We start from the raw sequence: 18,233 nt of genomic DNA, 5'->3' as shown, positions 1-18,233 counted from the left end.
TTAACCTCTTTTTAGGTCATCATATGTGAATATGTTATTTCAGGTTCTTCAGTAAGGTCACATATGTTTGTTATATATATTCTGCATTCTTATTACTAAACATTTTGGTTACTATTTTCTAGATTAAAAATAAACAATAAAAAAATTAAAAAAAATAAACAATGTAAGACATTGACATGGCAAAGCATAGCGATACAAAAATGTGTGCCATGAGAAGTATATCTTCCTCATGTACCATGTTTCTCTAGTATTCCAGTATCATTTGGGATGCATTTATCTACAAATATCTAACTAATGATGGCTAAATACATAAGTGCTTGCTCATTCTATGCAGTAAGAACTCTAGGAGTAGGCAACCTAGAGTTGATATGACTCAAATAAGTCATAAGAGACCCAGGCTTTTTTAATCCTACTCTATTGTCTTTAGCATGTAGACATTCATTTTTATGTTTGCCACCTTATGGTATTAAACTTCCAGCCTCAAGTTCATGTTCAAAGAAGAAACAAAAGCAAAGGGCATGACAACTGCTGTGATCTAAATGTTTGTGTTTTCCCCAAATCTATATGTTGAAATACTAACACCCAAGGTGATGGTATTAGGAGGTAGGGACTTTTGGAGGTGATTAGGTCATAAGCGCAGAACACTCGCTCATAAATGTTAATTGTGCCCTTAGAAAAGAGGCCCCCAAAAGACCATTATCCCTTTCACCATGTGAGGCTACAGTGAAAAGATACCCATCTATGAACTAGAAAATGGGCAATCACCAGACACTGAGTCTGCCTTGATCTTGAAATTCCCAGCCTCCAGAGATGTGAGAAATAAATTTCTGTGATTTATAAGTTACCCAGTTTATGGAATTTTGTCATATCAACCCAAATAGACTAAGACCACAGACAACCAAGTCTCTACCCTTTAGAAAATCTTTCCTGGAGGTGCCATCTAACAAGTTGTAATTATATCTAATTGGCTAGAACTTAGTCACATGTCCATCCAGGACTGAAGGAAAGTCTGAGAAACTGAATACTTTTAGCTGGACATGTTACTTCCCCATATAAAAGCTGAGTTTTGCTAGTAAGGAAGAAGTAGAAAATAGATATTTATAGGCAACTCACAAAGAGTGCCTGCCTCCTCCCATCATCTGCCATTGTTAACTTTTTCTTTTTTTTGTTCATGAATTTTTCTGTATCTATATAACTATGTTTTATGTGTTCTATTATTTCAATCATTGTTTAACTTTAGCTCTATATTTAAGTGAATTTAATGCTCACTATCACTCCTTTCACATTTTTTTCATTCTTTTCTTTTTTTGGCTTCATTTTGACCTCAAGTACTTTTTATCTCAGAATTGTTAAGGTGTACTCTATTTCCTGAATTTTTCCATGTTGGAAATGGTTCTCAGTTATCTTTATATTTAAAGGATGGCTTGAATGGGCATAGTATTCTTGGGTCATACTCTTTCCCTGAGGATTTTCTAAATACATTTCTATTGTATTTTAGCAGAAAGATTGAGACCAGCCTGAGTTCTTATTTTTATTTATGAATGGTTACTTTTCATGATGTCTATAAGATTTCATCTTTGATTTTGAAGTTAGCTAATTTTAAAAAGATTTGTCTCGTTAATATGTGTATATCATTTTTTTTTTCTGGAATATTGTGTGTTCACTCAGTCTGTACACTCAGATATTCTTTTTTTATAACTAAATTATCAAATCAACTGGACTTCATGAATCCAATAATCAATTTTATTTTTCTTTCACCACTACTTTCAAGCATGCTTTGTTGGATGTTTCTTTCTTGCCCCTGAGTGACATACTGGCCAAATCTCATAGCCTTTTCATCATTTTCAGTCATTAATAAAATCCAATTTTTAGGTACCAAAAAAACAATCTAATCTAAAGAAAACTTTCTTACATCTAGTCTTAAATTTATTCTCTTCTTCCAGCTCAGGCCTTGGCCAGGTTTGGAAATTTGCGTTCAGGAAGGGGTTACTCTACTACTTGCAGATGCGGCAGAGTGAATGAATGAAAGGTATGTGTATGTGTGTGTTTGTGTGTGTATGCACACACACATACACACATATATCTTTTTACTAAATGCCAGTTACATCCCCTCTTCATGTGACAATCAAAAACATCCCCACACATTTAAAAATGTCCTCTGACAATGGCTGTCTATCTGGATAGTTTTGTCTCCTAAAGGATTGTGATGGTTAATTTTAGGTGTCAGCTTGACTGGATTAAGTGATACCTAGATAGCTAGTAAAACATTATTTCTGGGTGTGTCTGTGGGGGTATTGGTGTGTGAGTTCACAGACTGAGTAGGTAAGGTCCACCCTCGGTGTGGGCAAACACCATCCTATTGGCTGGGGGACAGATGGAACAAAAAGGCAGAGGAAATGTGAATTTGCTCTCTGTCTTCTAGATGTGGAACACCTTTCTTCTCTTGCCCTTGCACATCAGAACTCCAGTCTCTCTGTCCTTTGGACTCTGGGACTTGTACCAGCAGGCCCCCGGGTTCTAAGGCTTTGGCCTTTCAACTGAAAATTACACCATCAGCTTCACTGGTTCTGAGGCTTTCAGACTTGGACTGAGCTATGCTACTGACTTTCTGGGTCTCTAGCCTATTGTGGGATCTTTCAGCCTCCATAATCACGTTAACCAATTCCCATTCTCCCTTCTCATCTTTCCCTCCCCCCTCTCATTTTATATATTTATATATTTCCATCCTATTGATTTTTGTCTCTCTAGAGAACCCTGACTAATGCAGGGACATTTGGCAATATTTAGAGACATTCTTGATGGGCACAACTAAGGAGGCCAGGAATGCTGCTAAACATTCTATAGTTCACAGGACAGCCCCCATGATGAGGAATTATATGGTCCAAAATATTAGTAATTCTGAGGTTAAGAAACCCAGCCCTAGGGGGTGGAACATTATACCACACTCAGTTGAGAACCACTATAAGACTGACTGACTAGCAACGCAGCCTGTATATTACAGGTTTTCTGTGTAATTATATTGCAGAGCTGACTGTCAATGACCTTTTAACCCCACCTCATCCACTGATGAATAACATGTCTGTGCATTCCTTTCTTTAGACCTTATTCCTCTGCCATTCCACAGTTTTAAGAGAGGTTAGGGACAAATCTTCAAGAGACTATTGATTTGGCTCCCAAGAATATGTATCCCCTTTTTATAGAACCTTCCATGTTACCAAAGATCTGCTGAGACTTCTGTTCTACTCTTGATTTTCTCATTCAACTAGGTAAAATTTCCTCTGCATTGGACAGCCTTATTCATAGATTATAATGTGAGATCATGTTTGTTTTTGAATTTCATTGAGGATGTAGGATTTTTTTTCTCCATTTTTCATTCTCCTTGTTGTTTTTAGCTGGTTTCAGAGAAGAGCACCAGAGTCACATTTGCTTTGACATCAGTAACTTGAAGTTATTTATACCTAATTGTTACATGATTTTCCTTGCTACTTGAAATGAATATATTCTATAGTCTACTTTCTAATTAGTTATTTCTAGTAAGAAAAAAATTTACTTTATATATGTTTAATTTAAAACTAATTACCTCATTAAATCATCTTAAGGGTTCTATGTATTTTCCAGTGGAGTCTCCTTGTTTTTCTAGGTAGCAGTGAACAAATACTGAGAATTTTGTCACTTATTTTCCAATGATTAAAGCTCTTGTGTCTTTTATTATGTCCTATTGAATGGGCCAAAACTTAGAGGTATACACTGCATTTAATAATTCATGTGATAACGGACATTCTTTTCTTAACACCGAAAATCCCACTAATATCACCATTGATTCACTCATTCATTACTTCAATAACTATTTTTAATTATCTGTTAGGTGCTGTGTATACAATAATGTACAACTTATTGTCCCTGCCCTCATGGAATGAACGATCTCATGATGATATGGATGTTAAATAAGCAATCATGATAACAAATTTATAGTCACAATTTATGAGGATATCTAATTTAGATTATAAGTCAGAAAAATCTCCTCTCAATAAGAAACATGTAAGCCGAGTTCTGAAGAATAAGTAGACATGACAGAGAAAGAGAAGGAACAATATGTGGCAAGGCCTTGAGATATTTTGAAGAATTGAGAGAAAGCCAGTGGGGCTGGATCTAAGTTGATAAGGAAGGGTGCTGGCCAGAGATAAGGATATCAATGGTTGCTAATTCAGGGCCTTGTTAAGGATTTGGTATTTTGTTTTAAGTTCACAAGGAACAGGTGGATGGTGGTAGGATTTAGAGAGATGAAGAACAATAGGAAGTGGGCAGATTTCTTTTGGTAGAGTAGGGAGATTAAGTCTAGTCCTGGATGTGTTGAGTTTGAGATACTTCTGAGAAATATACAGGTATACCTTGGAGATATTGTGGGTTCAGTTCTAGACAAACACAATAAAGCAAATCTCACAATAAAGTGAGCAATAAAGCAAGACACATGAATTTTTTATTTCAAGTGCATATAAAAGTTATATTTATACTATCCTGGAGTCAATTAAGTGTTTAATAGCATTATGTATAAAAATGTATATACCTTGATTGAAAATAATTTATTGCTAAAAAATGGTAGCAATCATCTGAGCCTTCAGTGAATCCTAATCTTTTTGTTGGTAGAGAGTCTTGCCTCGATGTTGATGGCTGTTGACTGATTAGTGCGGTGATTACTGAAGGGTGGGTAGCTGTGGCAATGTCTTAGGATAGGAAAGAAGTTTGCTGTATGGGTTAATTCTTCCTTTCATGAAAGATTTCTCTGTAGCATGTGATTCTGTTTGATAACATTTTACCCAGTAGAACTTCTGTCAAAATTAGAGTTAATCTTCTCAATCCCTGCTGCTGGTTTATCAAATAAGTTTATGTAATATTTTAAATCTTTGCTGTTATTTCAACAATTTTCACAGCATCTTCATCATGAGGAAATTCCATCTCTAGAAAAGAATGATTCTTTGCTCATTCATAAGAAACAATTCCTCATCCATTCAAGTTTTACTATGAGATTGCAGCAGTATAGTCATATCTTCAGGTACCACTTTTTTTTTGGGACAGAGTATCGCTTTGTTGCCCGGGCTAGAGTGAGTGTCGTGGTGTCGGCCCAGCTTACAGCAACCTCAAAATCCTGGGCTTAAGCGATCCTACTGCCTCAGCCTCCTGAGTAGCTGGGGCTACAGGCATGCGCCACCATGCCTGGCTTACCACTTCTTTTTTATTAACTTCAGAATATTATGGGGGTATAAACGTTTTGATTACATGTCTTGCTTTTGTACAGTTTGGGTCAATGTTATACGTTGCCTATTGCCCAGATAGTGTGCATTGTACCTGTTAGGTGTGAATTTACCCAACCCCTCCTCACCCTCCCACCTGCTTGATTTCCATTGAGTTTTACTTCCACATTTGCATGGAAGTGTTGATCAATTAGTTTCAGTTTAATAGTGAGTATATGTGGTTTTTTTTTCCATTCTTGCAATACTTGACTTCAAAGAATGGTTTCCAGTTCCACCCAGGTTGTTACAAAAGGTATCAGTTCACCATTTTTTTAATGGCTGAGTAGTACTCCATGGTGTAATATATATACACACCACATTTTATTAATTGGCTCATGTATTGATGGGCACTTGGGTTGATTCCACATCCTTGTCATTGTGAATTGTATTGCAATAAACATTCCAGTGTGAGTGTCTTTTTTATAAAATGACTGTTTTTTCCTTTAGGGAAATGCCTAATAGTAGGATTGCTGGGTCAAATGGTAGGTCTACTTTTGGTTCTTTGAGGTATATCCATATTTCTTTCCATAGAGGTTGTACTAGTTTGCAGTCCTACCAACAGTATATAAGTGTTCCCTTCTGTCTGCATCTGCACCAGCATGTGTTGTTTTGGGACTTTTTGATAAAAGCCATTCTCATTGGCGTTAGGTGATATCTCATTGTGGTTTTGATTTGCATTTTTTGATGATTAGAGATGTTGAGCATTTTTTCATGTTTATTGGCTATTTGTCATTATTCTTTTGCAAAGTTTATGTTCATGTCTTTTGTCTACTTTTTAATGGGATTGTTTGATTTTTTTCTTGTTTTGCTTGAGTACTTTGTAGATTCTGGTTATTAGCCCTTCATTGGATGTACATCATGCAAATATTTTCTCCCATTCTGTAGGTTGTCTGTTCGCTCTCTTGATTGTTTCTTTGGAGGTGTAGAAGCTTTTTAATTTGATCAGGTCCTATTTATTTATTTTTGCTGTTGCTGTGATTGCCTTTGGGGTCGTAGTCTTCTACATGTGGCCATCCAATTTTCCCAGCACCATTTATTGAATAGAGACTCTTTTTCCCCAGTGTATGCTTTTGTCTGCTTCGTCAAAGATCAGATGGCAATATGAGGATGGTTTTATATCTGTGTTCTAATCCATTGGTCTATGTCTCTGTTCTTATTCTAGCACCATGCTGTTTTGGTTACTATATCCTTATAGGATAGCTTGAGTTCTGGTAAAGTGATACCTCCCAATTTGCTCTTTTTGCTTAAATTTGCTTTGGCTATGTGAGGTCTTTTCTGGTTCCATACAAAGCATAGAATTATTTTTTCTAGATCTGCAAAAACATGAGAGATATTAGCAAGTAGAAGGTAAGTTTGGTGGGTTAGAAGAAAGACAAAAAATAAAATCTAGTCCTTGCAGAGAAAGCAAACTTACTAGAAAAATATAATAAGATTTTTGAAATGTTTAGTGTAAAGTTGGTAAATTGTCATAAATTTATAAGTAATGTCCAATTTTCTAGTCTGAACATTTCAATTGCAGTCACAGATTATGGGAATAGTACAATTCATTCAGTGTTGATATTTTATTGGTAGTGTAAAAGAAGAAGGGAAAGAAAAGATTATTAACAATATTTGTAAAATGCTGATGAAATGAACCATTAGATGCAATCTGAATAGGAAGGTAGTGAAGCAGGAAGGGACTGGGGGACAGAGAGAAAATAAAGAGGAGGTGTTGATGAAATAGAAGAGCTATTTCAGTCAAGCTATGTGAGCAAGTGAACTGGAAGAACAGGAAGTTGTGTCACAGAGTAGGATGTCTGAATTAGTGATTTCAAAGGGGAAGTAATTTCTGATGACAATGAGGTAGGTCTAACATGTGACTGGGAATGGATGGCTGATATAGAATGGAAAAGAATCTGTTTCTGTCTTACATTTAAATCTTTAATCCATCTTGATTTAATGTTCTATATATGGCAAGAGTTAGGGATCCTGTTTCATTCTTCTGCATGTGGCTATCCAATTTTCCCAGCACCATTTATTGAATAGGGCTTCCTTTCCCCAGTATATGTTGTTGTCTGCTTTGTCGAAGATCAGTTGGTTGAAAGACTTAAATGTAAAGTATGAAGCCATAGAAAAAAAATGTAGGAAAAACTCTTTTATACATCAGCCTAGGGAAAATAATTATGACTAAGACTCCAAAGGCAAATATAGCAACAACAAAAATAAATCAGTGGGACTTAATTAAATTAAAAAGCTTCTTGCAGCAAAGGAAATAATCAACTGAGTGAATAGACAACCTACACAATGGAAGAAAATATTCACAAACTATGCTTCCAACAAAGGGTTGATATCTATAATCTACAAAGAACTTAAACAAATCATCAAGAAAAAAAAGGAACAATGCCATCAAAAAGTGGGCAAAAGACAGGAACAGAAGTTTTTCAAAAGAAGATAGAAAAATGGCCAAAAGACATATAAAAAATGCTCAACATCACTAATCATCAGGAAAATGCAAATTAAAACTACGAGGTACCACCTTACTCTTACCAGAATGGCCACTATTAAAAAGTCCCAAAACAATAGATGTTGGCATGGATTCAGAGAGAAAGGAATGCTTATAAACCATTGGTGGGACTGCAAATTAGTACAACCTCTATGGACAACAGTATGGATATTCCTCAAAGACCTAAAAGTGTACCTACCATTCTATCCAGCAGTTTCACTGCTGGGTATCTATCCAAAGAAAATGAAGTTATCTTATCAAAAAGACACCTACACTCAAATGTTTATCACAGAACAATTCAGAATTGCAAAGATGTGGAATCAGCCGAAGTCCCCTTCAATTCATGAGTAGATAAAGCAAATGTGGTATATACACATACCATGGAGTACTAGTCAGCCATAAAAAGGAATGAAATAATGTCATTTGCAGCAACATAGATGGAACTGGAGAACAGTACCCTAAGTGAAGTATCTGAGGAATGGAAAAACAAACACCGTATGTTCTCACTAATAAGTGGGAGATAACAGATGGATATACATGGTCACAAAGCAATATAAAGGACATGAAAAACCAAGAAGGTGAGAGGGCAGGAGGATAAGAGTCTGATGAAAACCTACCTATTGTGTAAAATGAACACTATTCTGGTGATGGGCACACCAAAACCCTGTCTTAAGCATTATACAAGTTATCTATGTAACAAAATCACTTGTACCACCTTAATTAATATTCTGAAATAAGAGTACAGTAAAAGAGTGTGTTTGTGGTTCTTTTAAAAAACGAAACTTAGAGTCCAAGAACTGTCTCTTTATGGGTGATTAAAGATGTCCTGACAACTTGCATTTTGCCTGCCAGTCATTTTATATTTGCTTTAGGTGGAAGAAAGTGCCTTTGTTTCTAAATATGTGGGTCCAGATACATTTTTCAGGGTACTTCAGATTATGTAGAAGGTTGTTCCAATTTATCATTTTATATTAAAACCTTGAAATGATGAGTCATCTGCCTGATTTCCTACTTTGGGTCCTTTGAAATCTGTACTCCAAATCTTTCTGTTCCTCCATGGATGTCTTTCTGCTCTTTCGTTTCCTGAATTGGCTTGTTTTGCAAAAACTGAAAAATGAAGGCAAAAAATCCTGTTATTTTTAAAATCTATCACGACATGTAAAATTTCAGTATTAAAAATGGTTCCTGCAGAATTTCCAGTTCATTTTCTTCTTTTGCTTAGCATAAACCAAGCCCACTGCAGACTGGTGGGCGTCCTGGCAACAAAGTATAGGATTAGGAATTCAGAGAAATTTCTCTGAGCTAGCAAAGCAAGTCACAGAACTTGAACTCTTCCTGAAATTATGTTGTTTCACAAACCCACAAGTGACAATGCCTGGGCCTATAGATTGATTAATTTTGCTAATTTTCTACTGAGGCTAAAACTTGTTAGCTCTTTCTCATTTCCTCCTGCAAGTAGCCTTAAAAGCAGATAGCAATAGGATTCAGGATGGGTGGTTCTGCATTCCTTGGTTTGGGTGAGCTACACATCTTGTTCCTAGCTCAACCCACTTAGTTGCCTTGTTATTCTGCCCATGTAAAGGGTTTTCTTCTAGTACCCTCTCTGATCTTTCTGATACTTGACTTTCCCCTAGTACATTAAGGTGTACAGTTTCTGTAATATCTTTCATATCATTCTTTTTTTTTTTTTTGACAGAGTCTCGCTCTGTTGCCCGGGCTAGAGTGAGTGCCATGGCGTCAGGCTAGCTCACAGCAACCTCAAACTCCTGGGCTTAAGCGATCCTCCTGCCTTAGTCTCCTGAGTAGCTGGGACTACAGGCATGTGCCACCATGCCCGGCTAATTTTTTATATATATGGTTTTAGTTGGCCAGATAATTTCATTCTATTTTTAGTAGAGACGGGGTCTCGCTCTTGCTCAGGCTGGTCTTGAACTCCTGACCTCGAGCTATCCACCCACCTCGGCCTCCCAGAGTGCTAGGATTACAGGCGTGAGCCACCGTGCCCGGCCCATATCATTCTTAAATGGCTAATTTAGTTGGCTTTGTGTCAAAACCAATTTCTCTATTTTGGTTGGAATCTCCTCAAAGGCAGGGTCCATGTTATCTATGCTTTGAATCTCCTGTACAATAAAAAAACACAGTCAAACTGAATAGAACCTTGGTTATCTCACTTTCTTATAAATGTTCCTTGTGCTTTGAGAAGAAGCAAATTAATAAAAACTAGATAACATCAGGGATTTAGTCAAATCCATAAATATAATATAAACTGTCCAGGCTCTGTTTTAGGCTCAATTCACAATTAGCCCATTTGACACCATAGTCCTCTCCCTCTGTGCTCTCAGAAAAAATAGCTAATGGAGAATGAAATCAAGTTCCCACTTGGAAAGCCAATCCTTAACTTTGGTGTCATTATCCCTCCACTTTCTTTTGTTGTTTTTTAAATTTAAATTTTTATTTCATTATAGTAATAACACTTAACATCAGACTTATACTTTTTACAGATTTTATAGTGTACAATTCAATACTTAACTATAGGCACAATGTTGTACAGTAGATCTCTAGAAGTGACCCTTAGTACATTACAGGAAATTTATACATGTTGATTAGCAGCTCCCCAATGCCCCCTCCCCATTGCCCTTGGCAACCACTGTTCTGCTCTCTACTATGATTTTGACTATTTCAGATGCCTAATGTAAGTGGAATCATGAAGTATTTGTCCTTCTCTATTTCACTTAGCAAAATGTCCTCAAAGGTTATCCATGTTGTCACATATTGTAGAATTTCTTTCTTTTTCAGGCTGAATAATCTTTCATTATACGTATATATCACATTTTCCTTATCTATTCAGTCTAAAGTCTAAACAAACTTTTAGATTGTTTCCACATCTTGGCTGCTGTGAATAGTGCTGCAATGAACATCGGAGTGCTAATATCTCTTTGAGATTCTAATTTTAGTTCTTTTGGATAAATACTCAGAAGTGGGCCTGTTGGATCATATGGTAGTTCTATTTTCAATTTTTTTAGAACCTCTATACTGTTTTCCAGAGCCACTGTGCCATTTTGCATTCCCACCAACAGTGTATAAGAGTTCCAATTTCTCCATATTCTCATCAACACTTGTCTTTTGTTTTATTGATAATAGCCATCCTACCTGGTGTGAGGTGATATCTCATTGTGGTTTTGATTTGCATTTCCCTGATGATTAATTGACTTGAATATCTTTACATGTACCTGTGGCTATTTGTATATCTTCTTTGAAAAAATATGTATTTGAGTCCTTTGCCCATTTTTTTAATCAAATTGTTAGTTTTTGTTTGTTTTTGTTATTGAGTTGCAGGAGTTACTTATATATTTTAGAAATTAATCCCTAATCTTATATATGGTTTACAAATGTTTTTTTCCCATTCTGTAGGTTGCCTTTTCACTCTCTTGATTGTTTTCTTTGCAGTGCAGAAACTTTTTGGTGTGATGTAATCCCACTTGTCTATTTTTGCTTTTGTTACCTGTACTTTTGGTGTTATATCTATGAACTCATTGCCAAAGCCAGTGTCAAGAAGAATTTCTCCTCTCCTATGTTTTCTTCTAGATGTTTTACAGTTTCAGGTCTTACATCTAAGTATTTTATCCATTTTGTGTTAATTTTGTGGATGGTGTAAGATAAGGGTCCAATTTCAATCTTTTATATTTGGATGATATCTAGTTTTCTAAACATCATTTGTTGAAGAAAGTATCCATTCCTCATTATGTTCTTGGCACTCTTGTCAATGATCAGTTGACTATATGCATGGACTTATTTCTGGGCTCTCTATATGTCTGTCTTTATGCCAGTACCTTACTGTTTTAATTACTGTAGCCTTGTAATATATTTTGAAATCAGGAAGTATGGTACCTTCAGGTTTGTTCTACTTTCCCAAGATTGCTTTGACTATTCATGGTCCTTTGTAGTCTCATATGAATTTTAGAATTTTTTTTCTATTTATGTAAAAAAAGACAATGGGATTTTGATAGGGATTGCATTGAATCTCTACATTACTTTGAGTAGTGTGGACATTTTAACAATATTAAATCTTCCAATCTATGAGCATGGGTTGTATTTCTATTTATTTTTGTCTTCCTTAATTTCTTTCATAAATGTTTTATAGTTGTTTTATCCATTTTGCTACCTAGTTACACTAGCCTGAGCCTTGAAAGAGAGGAAACTTCTCAGTTTCATGAGGCAGAGTCTACAAAATACTGTGGCTGTACATAGCAGCCCTATCCTTTTCTCTTGCAACTTTTTTGATGACTATTATGATGCATATAGTAATTAATTCTCAGTCAGTCTAGACAGAAGACAAGGAGTGTTGGCTTCATCTATCTATTCCCTATAGGTCACCTAGAAGGTGTTAAATAAATTCAGTTTACTCTAACCAATTTTTATTGAGTGCCTACTAGACATTAAGTACAGTTCAAAGGCTTTGTACACAAGAGCAAATAAGAGAGGCAAGATTCTTGCCTTCACTAAGCTCACAGTCTAATGAGAGAGACAGTTAATACATCAATTACAATGCTGTTTGGTAAGATCTGATAAAGAAAAACACAGAGTGCCTTGGGAGTAGAGGAGATGGGCATCTGATCCAGTCAGGGATAGACTGTGGATCATGAAAGTCTATAAAATCTATGAATCTGTGCTAACCTAATTCAGGTTCCACCAATAAAATTGTGTGACCTTAAGGAAGTTATGTAACCTCTCTCTGTGTCAGTTTTCTCTTCTGTAAAATTAGGCCAATAATGCCCTCTCTGAATGAATCAAGGAAAAGAAGAATATGAAGATGCATTGGAAAGTTAATTCTAACTTGTTTTCTGTTATTACTAAATGCAATTACCTGAACTGTTAGGAACGTAGAATGAATACATATTTCAGACTCTGTAGTCAGATATTTCTGGACTCAAGCTTGGTTCTACGAAGAAGTGACCTTGGACAAGTTACTTAATCTCTCTAAACTTCATTTTTATGTGTATAAGTTGCCCAGAACAGTGCATGGAGCATAGTAATCATTCAATGTTGTTGGATATTGCTGCTGCTGCTGCTGATAATGCTGCTGCTTATGATGGTAATAATGATAATGATATTAAGTAATAAATGTAGATTTTGACACATAGAAGTTATTATTATTATTATTATTTATGATACATGGTCCTAGATATTACTTTTATGGGTTTATTCTGTCTGTGGCCAGAGGCTGCATTCTTAACCCCAGTTGTTCATTATGTACTACTTTCTCATAGCCAATAAGTGGACAGGAGTCCTCGAAGGCTCTGCCTTCTATTATTATCTTATTATATCTGCCAAGTAATTGCCAATACTCTCATAGCTTCAATCATCTCTCTGTGTATTAATCATAAATTTTTCTCTGCCTATATAAGTAGTTCCCAAAAGTTGCTACATATTAGAAACACTTAGAGAGCTTATAAAACTCCCAATGCCAATAATGTACACAATAATAATTCAATAATGTCTGGGGATAAGAACCAGGCATCCTTATTTTTAAAATATCTCAGGTGATTCCTGTGTTCAACAAAGTTTGGAAACCGCTGACCTAGGCCCAGGTTTATACTCCTAACTTTCTGTTAGAAATCTAGATGGCTCATTAGCTCCTCAAACTCAATTTGTCCACGATTCATCTCATTATCTCTCCTCTACCACCTGCTGACCCAATCTTCTGTTTCTCCAAAATTCCGTATTTTTACATTAGTCCTGTTGCCCAGACATCAAATGTAGGAGTTATCAATCAGCCAAACAACTACTGTAGATTATACTTCTTTTTATTTTTATTTTTTATTTCAAAATATTAAGGGGTACAAATGTTTTTGTTACATGGATAGCTTTATAGTGCTTCTGATACAGAATTTATTTCGGTCTTTTCCTTTCTATTACCAGGCTCATTCAAGGACCCATTATATTTCACTTCGGCTATCACAACACACTGGAATCATGACTTTGGAGTTTAGATTCTAAATGTCAGTATAAAACTCTTAGGAAAGCATGACTTTGGAAACTGATATCATGTTGCAAATGATTGAGTGCCGCCAGTAGTTGCTCTAGTATTGGAATGGATAACTTCTCTTTTGAGCACTAGATAAAATAGTTGACTTGAGTTTAGGAGCAATATTATTCTGAAAGAAAATGTACATATTTTAATTATAGAATCACACTCAGCATGGTGAGATGCTCACAATATGAAAGTCCCACAGGAACTAAGAGACCAGCTGTGGAAATAGCATATTTATGCTCCCATCTCATGCTCACTCCAGTGTGTAAGGTTTTTGAATGCAATGACAGACCAAAAAAGTCACAATGTTTTAAAAAATGTTATTTTACCTTTTCTATTGAGTATATATAATTAAATATGTGTAGGCTAAAGATCTGTATCTCTGTGTGTGATATGCCTGTACTTTAGTATATAATAATTCCCTCACCCCACATTCTTACTCGCCACTAATTCATTATACACACTGCTGCCAGGTTAATCTTCCTGAAGCACAGTCTCATCATACAACTTTCCAGTTCAAAAACCAGCAGTGGCATCCCATAACCTACTGAAGTAAGTCAAAATTCCTCAGTCTGTCATTGAATGCCCTCTGTGATCTGGCTCTGAGTCTGCCTCTCTAGTTTCATCAAGCACTGCTCCCCTTCGTAGGTCATACGCCCCAGCCAACCTGAAGTATTTACTTTCATTTTGCCACCTTTCTACTTTTGTTCATGCTGCTTATTCCCTTTGCCTCAAATACTTCACCACCATCCTGTCTAGACTTAATGAAATACTATTTATACTTCAAGTCATAGCTTGAATGGAAATTTGGAAATGTCTCACAGAGCTCTTTCCTGTTGCTTCAATATCTGTCTGTCTATTTATCTATCTACATGCTTGCATCTATATCTATCTATAACTATATATCTTATCCCATACTGGATTGTCTTTTTTCTAGAGAGCTATGAAATATATTTTTCATAACTCCATATCACTGACTATGCCTAGAACTGCATGTCACACGTAAAATATATTTATTGAATAAGTAAGAAATTAAGGCATTATAATTAAATAAAAATGATTTCATAATTATTCCTCCTTCCTCTCCCTGACCCTTGCCATCTTATTATACAGTGTCTTTCATTGTTATTTTAACAACCAAGTTAGTAGTTCCTTTATGAGATGACTCAGATTTTTAGAGGATAAATGGAAACTCAAAGCACAGTAATTGTAGGAAACATTGTGGGTAGGGATGAGGTGGGGGAGAAACTAATTAAAGTTAACATAATTATAGCATAAGGAAGAATATGACCTAAACACCACCACTAGGCTCAAATGTACTGAATCATTTTGAAAGAAGTCTGAGAATTGAACATTGTTCCTTTACTTTACCCAATGGGACTAGTCATGCTCATGTAGCTAAAGGACTGTAATAAATGGGCTATTTTACTTTTGAAAGTAAATAGGAGAGAAAGAAATGCATCCTAAGATATTCATCTTCCAGTATGGGTCTCTGGAATGCTTTTGCACGACATTTGCAAATGTATATTGGAATTTCTTCACCCAAACTACTAGGACAGGGTGTAATATCCAGCTACCTGGGAAGCCTCCAGATGTCTTAATGGAAGTAAAATGCTCAATAGGTGTCCTATTTCTGTCTCGTTAGTAGAGTATATTTGCTGCATTGCTGTCAGTGCTGAGTAGAAGTAGAATAGTCAAAAACAGGTCAGAAAGAATAGAAACAGGTAAACAAAGCTTGGGCTGTGAAGAAAAAGTAGAGTCATGGCTTTGGTTAGAGTTATATACTATGATAAAAACAGAAACCAGCACACTTGAGTTGGTACAGTTCATGGGTATATACAACAGGTGTTACAGAAAGATGAATCTAGGACCAGAAGTTTGAGGGTTGGGACTTTCTGCTGTGGATATGTCTCCAGAAAGTCTTAAAGACTTGGCACTCAGTCCATGGAAGTATGTTTTCCCTCAATAGAAGGATAAAGGAGAATGATGTAAAAGAAAATCCGTGGGGTAATAACTTGACTAACAGTGTCTCTGAACAACTTGAATCCTGGCTGACAAAGATGTGCTAAGTGTTCTCATCAGAAAAGTAGTTTCAAAAAGGCGTAGCCTATAATAATGTCTAAAAAACAGGAAATTTTGATGGATAGAGAAATGAACCAGTATTAGAACAATTTTTAAAATTCTTCCATTGAAGTTCTGGCATGGATATAAGTATTACAATCACAGGAGAGCAGTTTTATCAGGTAATCCATAGGTTGACTGAGGCTTGTTATCTTTTTTTTTATTTCAGCATATTATGTGGGTAAAAAAGTTTAGGTTATGTATATTGCCCATTCCCCCACCCCGAGTCAGACCTTCAAGCATGTCTATTCCCCAGACAGTGCACATCGCACTCATTATGTATGTATACACCCATCCCCCCCCACATCTGCCCGACACCCAATTGCTGTTATTCCCAAATGTGCACTTAGGTGATGATCAGGGAAACCAATTTGATGGTGAGTACATGTGGTGCTTGTTTTTCCATTCTTGGGATACTTCACTTAGTAGAATGGGTTCCAACTGTTTCCAGGAGAACAAAAGAGATTCTATATCACCGTTATTTCTTATAGCTGAGTAATACTCCATGATATACATATACCACATTTTACTAATCCACTCATGTATTGATGGGCATTTGGGTTGTTTCCACATGTTTGCGATTGTGAATTGTGCTGCTATAAACATTCGGGTGCAGATGTCTTTGTTATAGAATGTCTTTTGTTCTTTTGGGTAGATGCCCAATAATGGGATTGCTGGATCAAATGGTAGGTCTACTTGTATCTGTTTAAGGTATCTCCATATTGCTTTCCACAGGGGTTGCACTAGTTTGCAGTCCAGTCCCATCAGTAGTGTATGAGTGTTCCTGTCTCTCTGCATCCATGCCAGCATGTATTGTTTTGGGACTTTTTGATAAAGGCCATTCTCACTGGAGTTAAGAGCTATCTCATTGTGGTTTTGATTTGCATTTCCCTGATGATTAGAGATGTTGAGCATTTTTTCCTATGCTTGTTGGCCATTAGTCTACCTTCTTTTGAAAAGTTTCTGTTCATATCCTTTTCCCATTTTTTGATAGGGTTGTTTTATTTTTTCTTGCTGATTTTCCTGGGTTCTAAATAGATTCTAGTTATCAGTCCTTTATTGGATATGTAGCATGTAAAATTTTTTTCCCATTCTGTAGGTTGTCTGTTTGCTCTCATGACTGTTTCTTTGGCTGTGCAGAAGCTTTTTAATTTAATCAGGTCCCATTTATTTATTTTTGTTGTCTTAATGGTTAGAGTATGGTGATAATGAGGTCCAGAATATGAATTAATTCTTCACATAATCTTTGCTTTTTACTCTGGTCACAGATTTTAGTTCTAATCTTGACCAGCCTCTGGACAAAAATAATAGTGATCATAAAGAAGTAATAGTTAAGGTAGCATGGGTTGTTTTACTATGGCACATCCTTACAACTTCAGAAATATCTTAAGATATATGACTTGCAGAGGGCAGAGCTTATGTTAATTAGGATAGGCTAAGTATATTGCAGTAGCAAAAGCGACATTCCAAATACCAGTTGCTTAGCACAACAAAAGTCTACTTCTTATTTAGATGGAGTCCACTGTAGGTACCAGATGACTCCTAAAGATAATTATCCCCCATATGATGACTCTGCAATCCAGAGTGCTTTGGTCTTTGGACTGACCACTTCAAGGCCCCCTTCACGATAGCTATGGCAGGGTAGGAGAGCTACTGGATAATTGCATATGACTTTTTAATTGCCTCAGACCAGAAGTGACAGGGCATCACTGCTTACATTTTATTTTCTTATGGCTCTACCCTCCCATATAATAGCTGAGAAATGCTGACTTCTCCTTATATCGTCAGAAGGGGAAGATAACTAGATATTGATGAACAGTAGTATAGTAGACGTGACATCCCCTCAGCCCACCTGATTTTAATACAGCTATAGTGGAAAGTTCATCAAATCTGAAGCACTCTGTAGTATCTCTCTGCTTTTTTATCTTAGAACTATCTCCAAAGCATTAGAAGACTGCTCAACCCACACAAAATTGTAGCCTGGGAAGGTGATAGAGTTAAAGTGCTTGAGGCTAACCCTCAACAAATGGGGACTAGGTCAGTGGATACATGCCCCAACCACACAATCCTCTAGAGGGAAAATTCTGAAGTGATTTCTAAATGGTTTCTCTCAAGGTCTCTAGCAGGATTGCATTTCAGTTGTTCATGGGATAACTACTTCAATAGCACACCCTTTATTGACTTTTCTGCCTTCCTCGTTTCTCCACTTGGGCTCCTTCGGATCTCTTTCCAATAAGTTATCTATATCCAAGTTCTTGTCTAAGGCTTCCTTGTCAGGAGAACCAAAACTTAAAACAACTAGCAATGTTTA

Source organism: Lemur catta, chromosome X (genome assembly GCF_020740605.2).
Source record: "Lemur catta isolate mLemCat1 chromosome X, mLemCat1.pri, whole genome shotgun sequence".
Lineage (NCBI taxonomy): Eukaryota > Metazoa > Chordata > Mammalia > Primates > Lemuridae > Lemur > Lemur catta.
This window is presented reverse-complemented; position numbering follows the sequence as displayed.